Genomic DNA, 13,293 nt, shown 5'->3' on the forward strand with positions numbered 1-13,293 from the left:
ATTAATATAACATGATGAATTTCATTTTCATTTCTATTTCTCTCCATTTCTCACTGGGGAATGAAGAACTTGAAGTTCCAGAGGCTGAAATGCTCCTGTTGCAGTTATTTTGAACATGTCATGGTACTCAAAGCTCTTGTAAAACTTGAGCCTTTGCAAATATAATTCAAAACCTCCCTTTTAATCCTTTTAAAATAATTTTAAAGTATTTATAAAATGAATTGTAAGCTTCTACATTCATGAAGATGGAGTAGATCTACTTTTCCACATACCTCTTGCTAAGTACAACCAAAAACACTGGCATTTTTGAAAAGAAGAATAAAAAGACTCTGAAAGATATTAAGAAGAAAGACTGGCTAGGAAAACTGGGATACAAGGAATGACGTGTTGTTGCCTTCCCTGGGTTTTATTTTTGCCTCATATATCCCAGATGTGAAGATTAAGGAGCCAGCAATTCAGAAATCAGAACAGATGCTGAAAACAACAGAATCCTGCCAACTCTAGCCAAAGCATCAGGAAAAGGTAACCTGTCAAGATAGAAAGCTTTAGACAATAACTTCTCTACTCTATTTAAATATCACAGGAAAAACACTCTGCTCCTTCTTCGAAACCATGCCAGCAAAGGCCAGATAAGGAACATGGACTTCCACCTTCTTGAGCTATAAACAAGGTACTCCAGGTCCCCCTTGTCAGAGAAAGTAAAGTAGGGAGCTAGGGCACTGTCTCCATCAAGAGGATAAGTCCCAGCTCCATCTCTGTCCCCCATGCTCCCATGGTGTAGGTGGAGACTTTGTGGAGGCTGGATTTCTACCCCTAGTTGGCAGTAATGAGTTGGCATTTTTGCTCCCACTGGTGTGAAGTCAAAGGAGACTTACTGGAGAGTAGGAACTTTTACCACTTGCACGCTGTGACCTGGGGGGGTGGTTACTAAGGCACTTCTACTGTTCATGTCCAACCCAGGAAGGTATCACTGGAGGAGTAATTAAAACTAAAACTCCCTTCCGTGCTGGATAGTTATGAGGAGAACCCACACCTTGGTGTCAACGGACTTCTAGTATTACCGAGAAGTAATGAAATAGAGCCCCTCCTCTTTCTCCTACCTAAGCCGTCTCAAAGAAAGCCAGTTTGAACAAAAAGTTCACATAAGATACAAAGTTTAATGATATGATACCCCAAATATCCAGGTTTCAGCGGACAATCTCTTCTTATACTGAGAACTAGGAAGATCTCAAACTGAGTGAAAAAGGAAAATCAATAGATGTCAACACTGAGATGACAGAGATGTTAGGATAAGCTGACAAAAATCTTAAAAAGCCTGAATGAGCAAGCACACTTACAGAAAATGAAAAATAGCAGGAAGACTCAGCAAAGAAATGGAAGTCTCATCAAAGAGTTGGGAGATATGAAGTACTAGTGGGAAATTTTAGGACTGAGAAACACAAAACTGAAATAAACAGCTCAAAAATGGGCTCAGCAGCATACTGAAGGAAGAATTGGAAGTGATCCTCTGGACTAGTAGTTAGAAGAAAGTGAAGTCTCTCAGCTGTGTCTGACTCTTTGCAACCCCATGGACTCCTGTCAGGCTCCTCTCTTCTTGGGACTTTCAAGGCAAACATACTGGAGTGGGTTGCCATTTCCTTCTCCAGGGGATCTTCCCAACCCAGGAATTGAACTCGGGTCTCCCACATTCAGGCAGACTCTTTACCGTCTGAGCCACCAAGGAATCCCTAGTCCAGGAAATGATCCTGTGGACTAGTAGTTAGAGAAATTAAAATTATGCAATTTGAACAATATAGAGAATATAGACTGAAAATGGTTGGAGATTTAGGAATCTGTGGGACGATAGCTAAAGAGCAAATGTTCATGTCATCAGAGTTTTGGAAAGAAAGAACATGCTCTTGGTGAATTTGTGTCATCTCTAGTTGTAGATCATAAAACCACTTTTGGAGGAATTGCTTTGTTTGTAAGAATTCTGTGCATCTAATTTGAAAGTATGTCCCTATAGATAAATTTCTCATTTTATTCTAATGGTAGCCCAGAAGAATCACAGGATATTTTTTGAAGTCCTCTTTTCTTTCAAATTTACAAATAGCATACCATAAATTTCCATGAGACATAGTACAGTTTACTTTTTTCTCTCTAAATAGAACTCAAATAAATTTTCCAGTTACTTCCTTACAATATTGATCACAAAGCTACTATCTTTTTGAGACTAATGACCTTTTTTAATTTACTAAAATAAAAGAAACTAAGGAAACTTCCTATATTAATAACTAACCAATTTGGGGGGAAAATTAAAAATGAATAAAGAGACATTTGACTTATCATATAGTATAATTTATTATAAATCCATAACAATAAAGGTGTTATAGAACTGGCACAAGAACACTGAGATCAATGAAATAAAGGTGAAAGTGAAACAGTGACCTCAATGACATTTACAAAGTGTTAGAATAAGATGAGACTGCTAATTCAAACAAGAAAAGAGTTGCCTAACCTATAAATGGTAGCAAGGCAACAGGTTAGCATTTTGAGGAATACCAAAATGAATCTCAGATCAATTAATTTTTTATATAAGTTACTAAAACCAAAAATAATATATAATGTGAAGGGGTAGTCACATGACTTCATAGACAGGATGCTAGTGTAGGAATAATTCTTAACATGGAAAATTCAAAGGAACCAGTTTTTAGACATTTAACTTTTCTATTTGAAATAATTTTTAGGGAACTAACAAATTGCAAAAAGTAGTGAATTGTGTTTATTTATTTCTGTTTATTAGCTTCCATAAATGATAATGTCATATAAACATAGTACAGTAACAGTATCAAAACTAAGCAATTAATATTGACACACTACTAGTGACAAACTTACTTTATTCAAATTTTGCCAATCATTCCATTAAGGCCCCCTTGCTGGTTCAGAATCCAATCCAGGTTCTCACTTTGTGTTTAATTGTTGTTTTGTTAGTTTCACCAGTGTGGAAAAGTTCTTCAATCTTTCTTTGTTTCTCATCACCTTGGGACTTTTGAAGAGGACTGAGCAGGAATTTTGTAGAATCTTTCTCAATTTGGACTTGTCATATTTTCTCACATTTAAATTGAAGTGATATATTTTTGGCAAGAATATTTAAAAAATGATGTACTCTCAGTAACTTATGTCAGGAGACATGCACACATGTGTGTTAAGTTGCTACAGTCATGTTCAAATCTGTGCGATGCTATGGACTGTAGATCACCAGGCTCCTCTGTCCATCAGGTTCTCCAGGCAAGAATACTGGAGTGGGTTGCCATGCTCTCTTCCAGGGGATCTTCAGGAGGCACATGATAGCAAAAGGCATCATTGCTGGTGATCAGTGATGTTACTTTGATATCTGGTTAATGTGATTGATGCCAAATTTGTTAACTGTAAATTTGCTACTATTTCTCTTATAGTTAATAAGTATCTTGTGGGAAGGTACTTTGAAACATTACAAAAAAATACTGTTTATCTTTGTACTATTTTCTATTAATTTTATAACCATTGGTGATTCTTGTCTAGAACAAGTTTTACCATTTTATCCCCCAAATGTTAATTTTCTATTTTCATTATGCTTTCTACATTTATTAATTAGAAATTCTACTTAAAGAAAAAGCTGTATATTTTCTTCATTTATTAAACTGTACAGTTATTTATAGTAATTGTTTATTTAGACTCCTGCATACTTAATTTTTTTTTAAATTTTATTTTGTACTGAGTTATAGATGATATGGAGGAGGAAATGGCAACCCACTCCAGTATTCTTGCCTGGAGAATCCCCATGGACAGAGAAGTCTGGCAGGCTGTAGTCCATGGAGTCACAAACAGTCGAACAATGAGCAACTAAGCGCATAGCCGATATATGTCATAACAATGTTGTGAGTTTCAGGTGAACACCAAAGGACTCAGTAGCTCAGTGGGTAAAGAATCCACCTGATAATGTACGAGACCTGGGTTCAATCCCTGCATGGGGAAGATTCCCTGGAGAAGGAAATAGCAATCCACTCCAGTAGTCTTGCCTAGGAAGTCCTGTGGACAGAGGAGCCTGGTAAGCTACAGTTCATGTGGTTGCAAGAGCTGGACATGACTTAGTGACTAAACAACATACATATATATGTGTTCATTACATATGTAATAAATATAAACATTATATATTCAAACAACTCATTCCCATCCAGGTTGCCACATAACACTGAGCAGAGTTCCATGAGCTATACCGTAGGTCCTTGCTGGTTATCCATTTTAAATATAGCCGTGTGTACATGTCCATTCCAAACTCCCTAAGAACCCCTTCTCTCCATCCTTCCTCCCAGCAACTGTAAGTTTGTTCTCTAAGTCTATGAGATTGCTTCTGTTTTGTAATAAGTTCAACTGTATCGTTTAAGGGATGTCATATGATATTTCTTGTTCTGTATGATTTACTTCACTCAGTATGCTAATCTCTAGGTCCATCTATGTTGCTGCAAATGACATTGGTTCATTCTTTTCAATGGCTGAGTAATATTCTATTATATATATAAATATCATAATATCATATACTATATTAAACATAAATTTCATTATATATATATGCCATATCTTCTTTGTCTACTCCTCTGTTGATGGACAGACAGGTTTCTTCATGAATACTTTTTTTATATTGTGATTTGTAATTCAGTACTTAATTATCTTGATGTTCAAATTGCACCAATTTTACCTATTAGCACTTCCTTCAAATTGGCTGTTGCAAGTTTGTTGCAATTTACTAGATGAACATAAAAACTATTTATACTTTATGGAATGTAAGAAACAAAACAAAACAAAATAAACAAAAGTTTTAAGACAAGTGATAAAAACTGTTCAACAATAATGAAAAAAATTAGTAGATTCAATGCCAGTGTTCTCACAAATAAAATGATAATTGGAACCAATAAATTGTACAAAACACCCCAAATAAAAAAGTATCCAAAAACTAACAGGTAATATAATTATAAACTGCCATTTTTTAATAATAAAAGAAATTCATGTTTAGACAACAGTATAATGTAATTTTTATACACTTAATTTGAACAGGGTTTTCAGAAACGCAAGTATCTGTTTTCACAATTTATGGAAGTAAATGTAGCTAACAATAATTGTGGGAGTATAAACTGGTTTTTGGATGTAAACAAGGTAATGCATATATAATGCTTATATTAGCATGTGTCTGGGAATATCTTCACAGGAAATGATCATAAGATTATGTAAAGCTCAAGGTAAAATTATTTTTACCCTAGAGTTAGTTATTAACAAATATTGAACAAAAGTCAAAAGTTCAACCAAGTGAGATTGAGTGTATGTGTGTATTCATATACATATACATGCACATATATGGTTTCCCAAGTGGTGTTAGTATTAAAGAATCCACCTGCCGATGCAGGAGACGCAAGAGATGCAGGTTCAATCCCTGAGTCAGAAGAACCCCTGGAATAGGAAATGGCAACCCACTGCAGTATTCTTGCCTGGATTACCTCATGGATAGAGGAGTCCGGTGGGCTGCAGTCCAAAGGGTCATAAAGAGTTGGACACAACTGAGAACATGCACACACACACATGCACACACATAATATACATACATATGTTTATATACATATCACACACAAGAAGGCACAGATGGAGATATACATCAATATTCCCAGCAGTGGTTATATAAGTGCTGAAATTGTGGGTGACAGTAATTTTCTTTTTTTTACTTCTCACTGTTTTCTAAGCTATATACAGATAAATGTTTTATTATATATATACTCAGTCATGTCCCACTCTTTGCGACCCCATGGACTATACAGTCCATGGAATTCTCCAAGCCAGAATACTGGAGTGGGTAGTCTTTCCCTTCTTCAGGGGATCTTCCCTACCCAGGTATTGAACCCAAGTCTCCTGCATTGCAGGCAAATTCTTTACCAGCTGAGCCATAGGGAAGCCCAAGAATACTGGAGTGGGTAGCCTATCCTTTCTCCAGCAGATCTTCCCAATGGTAATCCAACTGGGGTCTCCTGAGCTATCAGGGAAGCTATATATATATATATATATTAGACACAAACGTATAAACACAATAGCACATTAAACCCATTTTTGATAGATCAAAACTTTTTTTTATCTATATTGCTTTATCTGCAGAATGAAATCATGGTAATGATAAGGTTTACCTACACCATGGTACTGAGATTTTCATAAAAAAATATACCTTCACATGATTGACAAAAAATTATTTCTAAGTAAAGATAAGCATGTATAATTTTTGTTAATGGAGGACTTTTTTCCTTTGGTGAGTGTGACATATCTCTGTACAATCAGAACTGACTTTTGATTGAGGATGACTGGATTGTACATAACTCTATGGACCGATTTAAAGAACTTTGCTGTTGAGTTGGAAAAATCTACCTATAAAACCTTTTGCTATTAATTATGTTGGAGTCTAACCCACACCGGGAAATGACTCACTTGTCTTAGAAGCCCACATTTCAATATTAATAAATGTCTGCAGCAGGCACTTGGCTGGGTGGTGGCAAAATCATAAAAATGTGCTTCTCTTCTCTTTTGATTCTTGATGCCTTTTCTCCGTGTTAGGGCTCTTACTTCCCTCTCTCATCCTCATGCTACAAATGTTATCCGTAATCAGGAGTGAAGGGATGGATGCACACCGCAGGCTGTCACCTGAGTGATTGCAGCATTGAGACAGGATAATAATACTTGGGAGTATTCAGGATTAAAGAAATGTCCTGTAATGTTTTTTCTTTCAAAATACAAATATAGTATAAAAAACTCAGTAATGCATGAAATTTTCTTCACCTTCAGTCATAATGTCCGTTTCTAAGGTCATCTGAGGTGAACTATTTAATTCAGCCAATCTTTCTGCCTTCCATCTCTAGTAGACCATTTGGCGATGTAATTCTCAAGACTGTCATGTTCAGCAATTGGACTGGACAGAGCCTTATTAGAGAAGGGCTTTTCCCTGATTAATCACAATCAGTTCCCATGTTCTGAAGAGCACTGGAAATCTGTGGAACTAGTTTTCAGAGACACTCAAGTCAGATGTTCTTATCAGAAGTGGTACTTTTTGTACCCACAAATTACAACCTGAAATTCATTGTATTACTGTTCCATGAAACCAAGTTTTTCTGCTATAAATTGTAAAGCATATGAAGCATATATAGCTTTTTTCTATTTACATTGTGAATAGAATAAAATTCTTAATTTTATAGAACTTATGTCTATAGTTAATATACTAGTGTGCAAGATTTTTCTAAACAAAACATTTCCTTGGCTAATAAAACTGCAAGTTTTACTGTAAAGTTTTACTGAAACTGAACTTAATTTAGAATTATTTAATAAGCCACAATATTATTGAAAACTCCAACTTTTAAATTTTATCTTGATATGAATCTATCATATAAATTTGATATAATGTTAGTCCAGTTTGGGATTGACATGTGCACACTACTATACTTAAAATAAATAACCAAAAAGGACTTACAGTATATCAGAGGGAACTCTGCTCAATATTCTGTAATATCCTATGTGGGAAAATAATTTGAAAAAGAATGGGAGAAAATTAAAATGAAAAAAGTCTAATTATTGTAATGACCATTCCCTGTCATTACAAAATATCACTCAAGGTCAGTTATAATATCAGTCTTTGAAAGACAAAACGAAATAGACACCTGACAATCACACTGATTTCTATAATGTAGCCATAGATGCAAAAAAATCAGTGTTTATCACTGATCTTCTGATCCACACATGGAAGACAGAAAATATATGATCACATGATGTTCTGTAATACTGATTTTGGTGTTTCTCATTGGTCAAATTAAAAAAAATATATATATTTTATATATATATATATATGTATATATATATATATAAAAAGAGATGGCAAGAATACACAGAAGAACTGTACAAAAAAGATCTTCACAACCCAGATAACCACAATGGTGTGATCACTCACCTAGATCCAGACATCCTAGAATGTGAAGTCAAGTGGGCCTTAGAAAGCATCACTACGAACAAAGCTAGTGGATGTGATGGAATTCTCGTTGAGCTATTTCAAATCCTGAAAGATGATGCTGTGAAAGTGCTACACTCAATATGCTAGCAAATTTGGAAAACTCAGCAGTGGCCATAGGACTGGAAAATATCAGTTTTCATTCCAATCACTAAGAAAGGCAATGCCAAAGAACGCTCAAACTACCGCACAATTGCACTCATCTCACACGCTAGAAAAGTAATGCTCAAAATTCTCCAAGCCAGGCTTCAGCAATACGTGAACTGTGAACTTCCAGATGTTCAAGCTGGTTTTAGAAAAGGCAGAGGAACCAGATATCAAATTGTCAACATCCACTGGCTCATCGATAAAGCAAGAGAGTTCCAGAAAAACATATATTTCTGCTTTATTGACTACAACGCCTTCGACTGTGTGGATGACAATAAACTGTGGAAAATTCTGAAAGAGATGGGAATACCAGACCACCTGATGTGCCTCTTGAGAAACCTGTATGCATGTCAGTAAGTAACAGTTAGAACTGGACATGGAACAACAGACTGGTTCCAAATAGGAAAAGGAGTACGTCATGGCTGTATATTGTCACTCCGCTTATTTAACTTATAGGCAGAGTACATCATGAGAAACACTGGGCTGGGAGAAGCACAAGCTGGAATCAAGATTGACGGGAGAAATATCAATAACCTCAGATATGCAAATGACACCACCCTTATGGCAGAAAGTGAAGAGGAACTAAAAAGCCTCTTGATGAAAGTGAAAGAGGAGAGTGAAAAAGTTAGCTTAAAGCTCAACATTCAGAAAACTAAGATCAGCACATCTTGTTCTATCACCTCATGGGAAATAGATGGGGAGACAGTGGAAACAGTGTCAGACTTTATTTTTGGGGGCTCCAAAATCACAGCAGATGGTGATTGCAGCCATGAAATTAAAAGACGTTTACTCCTTGGAAGGAAAGTTATGACCAACCTAGACAGCATATTAAAAAGCAGAGACATTACTTTACCAACAAAGGTCCATCTGGTCAAGGCTATGGTTTTTCCAGTGGTCATGTCTCGATGTGAGAGTTGGACTGCCAAGAAAGCTGAGTGCTGAAAAATTGATGCTTTTGAACTATGGTGTTGGAGAAGACTCTTGAGTCCCTTGGACTGCGGGGAGATCCAACCAGTCCATCCCAAAGGAGATCAGTCCTGGGTGTTCATTGGAAGGACTGATGCTGAAGCTGAAACTCCAGTACTTTGGCCACCTCAAGAGAAGAGTTGACTCATTGGAAAATACCGTGATGCTGGGAGGGATTGGGGGCAGGAGGATAAGGGGACGACAGAGGATGAGATGGCTGGATGGCATCACCAACTCGATGGACATGGGTTTGTGGAGACTCCAGGAGTTGGTGATGGACAGGGAGGCCTGGAATGCTGCGATTCATGGGGTTGCAAAGAGTCGGATATGACTGACCAACTGAACTGAACTGAACTTATATATATATATATAAAACACTTGAGAACAAGACATGTTTTTAATTAGATTGTTTTGTCAATTTATGTGTTTTTATATCAATTATTTTTAGATTAACATATGACTAAATAACTGAAATTATAAATAGACATATAAGTGAAAAGTCTCTATTCCAGTCTTGTCTTGCTTTTCCTAAATTTAACATTGTTGATTTCCTGGAGATTCTTTGCATTCATAGATGAGGAAATGTGTATCAAAATATTTTCACCTCTTTTACTATGTAATAAAGTACTTCAAACATCCCTTTGTTCTTGTTGCTGTTCACTAAAAAATATACACTGGCATTTTCTACACATAAATTTATCAGCTTTTATGAGTTCTTAATATTCTGTTACATTGACAGATAAACAAGTGTGAATGAAATTAGTGTTCAGTTTTTTAATTTCTAGACTGCTTAATTTTTTTGGTTTCAAAAACACTGCTACTCTGAGTTAAATTGTATGTAAAGGATTCTGCTTGTGTGTGAGTATATCTGTAGGATAAATACTTAGAAATAAAATTGTTTGTTCAAATGTATATATATTTGAAATTTTGGTAGGCATTGCCAACATTGCATAAGAGTAACCAAATTCACTCCTGCTCCCAAGAGAGTTTAAGAAGTCTTGCTTCTCTATGGTGCCTCTTCCTAAATGTATCACTGAAATTTTAAAACTTCCCAATCATAGAGAAATTTGGGAGGAAATATAAGATCAGATGATAGAGATATATGGTTGGTATTTGAGCTTCTTGGTTTAACATTATCTGGATTTACTCTCAAAACTTGGTTTGCCTTGATGGAAACGTGTCAGCTTCCCTGAGGGCTTATAACTTGAACCAGGCAGAAAACAACCACAGACTGGTTCCAAATAGGAAAAGGAGTACATCAAGGCTGTATATTGTCACCCTGCTTATTTAACTTATATGCAGAGTACATCATGAGAAACTCTGGTCTGGAAGAAGCACAAGCTGGAATCAATATTATCGGGAGAAATGTCAATAACCTCACATACGCAGATGACACCACCCTTATGGCAGAAAGTGAAGAGGAACTAAAAAGCCTCTTGATCAAGGTGAAAGATGAGAGTGAAAAAGTTGGCTTAAAACTTAACATTCAGAAAACTAAGATCAAGGCATCTGGTCCCATCATCTCATGGGAAATAGATGGGGAGACAGTGGAAACAGTGTCAGACTTTATTTTTGGGGGATCCAAAATCACTGCAGATGGTGACTGTAGCCATGAAATTAAAAGACGCTTACTCGTTGGGAGGAAAGTTATGACCAACCTAGATAGCATATTATAAAGCAGAAACATTACTTTGCCAACAAAGGTCCATCTAGTCAAGGCTATGGTTTTTCCAGTGGTCATGTATGGATGTAAGGCTGGACTGTGAAGAAAGCTGAGCACCGAAGAATTGATGCTTTTGAACTGTGGTGTTGGAGAAGACTCTTGAGAGTCCCTTGGACTGAAAGGAGGTCCAACCAGTCCATCCTGAAGGAGATCAGTCCTGGGTGTTCATTGGAAGGACTGGTGCTGAAGCTGAAACTCCAATACTTTGGCCACCTCATGTGAAGAGTTGACTCATTGGAAAAGATCCTGATTCTGGGAGGGATTGGGGGCAGGAGGAGAAGGGGACGACAGAGGATGAGATGGCTGGATGGCATCACAGACTGGATAAGACATGAGTTTGAGTAAGCTCCGGGAGTTGGTGATGGACAGGGAGGCCTGGCATACTGTGATTCATTGGTCGCGGAGAGTCGGCATGACTGAGTGGCAACTGAACTGAGCTGAACTGAACTGAAAAGAGCCTCTTGATGAGGGTGAAAGGAGAGTGTGAAAAAGCTGGCTTAAAACTCAGCATTCAGAAATTTAGGATCATGGCACATGGGTCCATCACATCATGAAAAGGGAAAAAGTGGAAACTCACAGATTTTATTTCCTTGGGCTTCAAAATTGCTGTGGACAGTCATGAAATTAAAAGATGTTTGCTCCTTGGAAGGAAAGCTATGAAAAATCTAGACTGCATATTAAAAAGCAGAGACATTACTTTGCCAGTAAAGGTTCATATAGGAAAAGCTACGGTTTTCTGAGGAGTCATGGACTGATGTAGGAGTCAGGCCATAAAGAAGGCTGAAAGTGAAAGTCGCTCAGTCGCATCCAACTCTTTGCAACCCCACGGACCATATAGTCTATGGAATTCTCCAGGCCAGAATACTGGAGTGGGTAGACTATCCCTTCTCCAGAGGATCTTCCTGACAAAGGAATGGAACCAGGGTCTCCTGTATTGCTGGTGGATTCTTTACCAACTGTGAGGGAAGGCTAAGGGCCAAGGAATTGATGCTTTTGAATTGTGGTGCTGGAGACCTCTGGAGAGTCCCTTGGACTGCAAGGAGATATAACCAGTGAATCCTAAAAGAAATCAACCCTGTATATTCATTGGAAGGACTGTTTCTGAAGCTGAAGTTCCAATACTTTGGCCACCAGATATGAAGAGCTGACTCATTGGAAAAGACCCTGTTGCTGGGAAAGATTGAGGGCAGGAGGAGAAGGGGATGACAGAGAATGAGATGGTTGGATGGCCTCACCAACTCAATGGACATGAGTTTGAGTAAACTCCAGAAGATAGTGAAGGAAAGGGAAGCCTGGTGTGCTGCAGTCTATGGGCCTGCAAGAGTCAGACACGACTTAGTGACTGAACAACAGCATAACACAGAAAACAAATCCAAGTATAATTGTACAGACTCAAGTTTCAGTGATCTGAAGTAAGCTTTTTCATCTGGCAATGTTCTTATTTTTCTCTTCCCTGGTGTATCACAGGGATAAGGCACTTTGCTATTAGTAACAATGCTTTTCTACAGCAGTCTCATATATAGGAGGGCAATACATATTCCCACCAGGCATACATCAAAATATTAGTGGAAGGAGATGACAAAGGATACAAACAACTTTCTCCACCAGGAGTTCAAGCATCTTTCCATATCCTGTGAAAATATGTGACAAGCTGAGTATGATTATCACACTCTGTGAAATGTTTTTTTTAATTTTATTTATTTATTTTTTAACATAGACATTTACCCACATAAGCCTGGAAGACAGCTGGTCAGTGTAAGCAAAAGTATGTTGGAGAACCTGACAGAAATATGTTAGTGAAGTTACTAACACTGTGGACATCAATCAGTGTAAGAGAAAAATAAAGAAATGCAAGTTGGATAAAAATGGGAGGCTTTTTTTCCCCCCCACTGAATCTTCTTCATTGATTAGAGTTATGTCTCCCACATGGAAGTTACTGCCTAATAGTATTATTAAATTAAAGCCTTTTTGTAATGTTATTCAGTACAGTGGAAAACACAGACTTTTAAAATGATACTGAAATGTGTTCTAATTCTGGATCAACAATTTTCTAGGTGTCCCTAAGTAGGATACTTTAATTCTCTGGGTCTCAGTAGTTCATCTCTAAGAAGAAAAATGTACTAGCAGCTGTAATATAGAGTATTTGTGTGTGTGTGTGCATATTAAGTCACTTCAGTCATGTCTGACTCTCTGCCACCCTATGGATTGTCATCCACCAGGCTCATCTGTCCATGGGATTCTCCAGGCAAGAATACTGGAGTAGATTGCCACGCCCTCCTTTAGGAGGTTTTCCTGACCCAGGGATTGAACCCTTGTCTCTTATGTCTCAAGCATTATCAGGTGGATATTTTTACCTTCTGAGCTACCAGGGAAGCCCTGAGTATTCACAATTATAGAAGTAAAACTTCATCCTGTA

The sequence above is a fragment of the Cervus elaphus genome, chromosome 30 (assembly GCF_910594005.1).
Source record: "Cervus elaphus chromosome 30, mCerEla1.1, whole genome shotgun sequence".
NCBI lineage: Eukaryota > Metazoa > Chordata > Mammalia > Artiodactyla > Cervidae > Cervus > Cervus elaphus.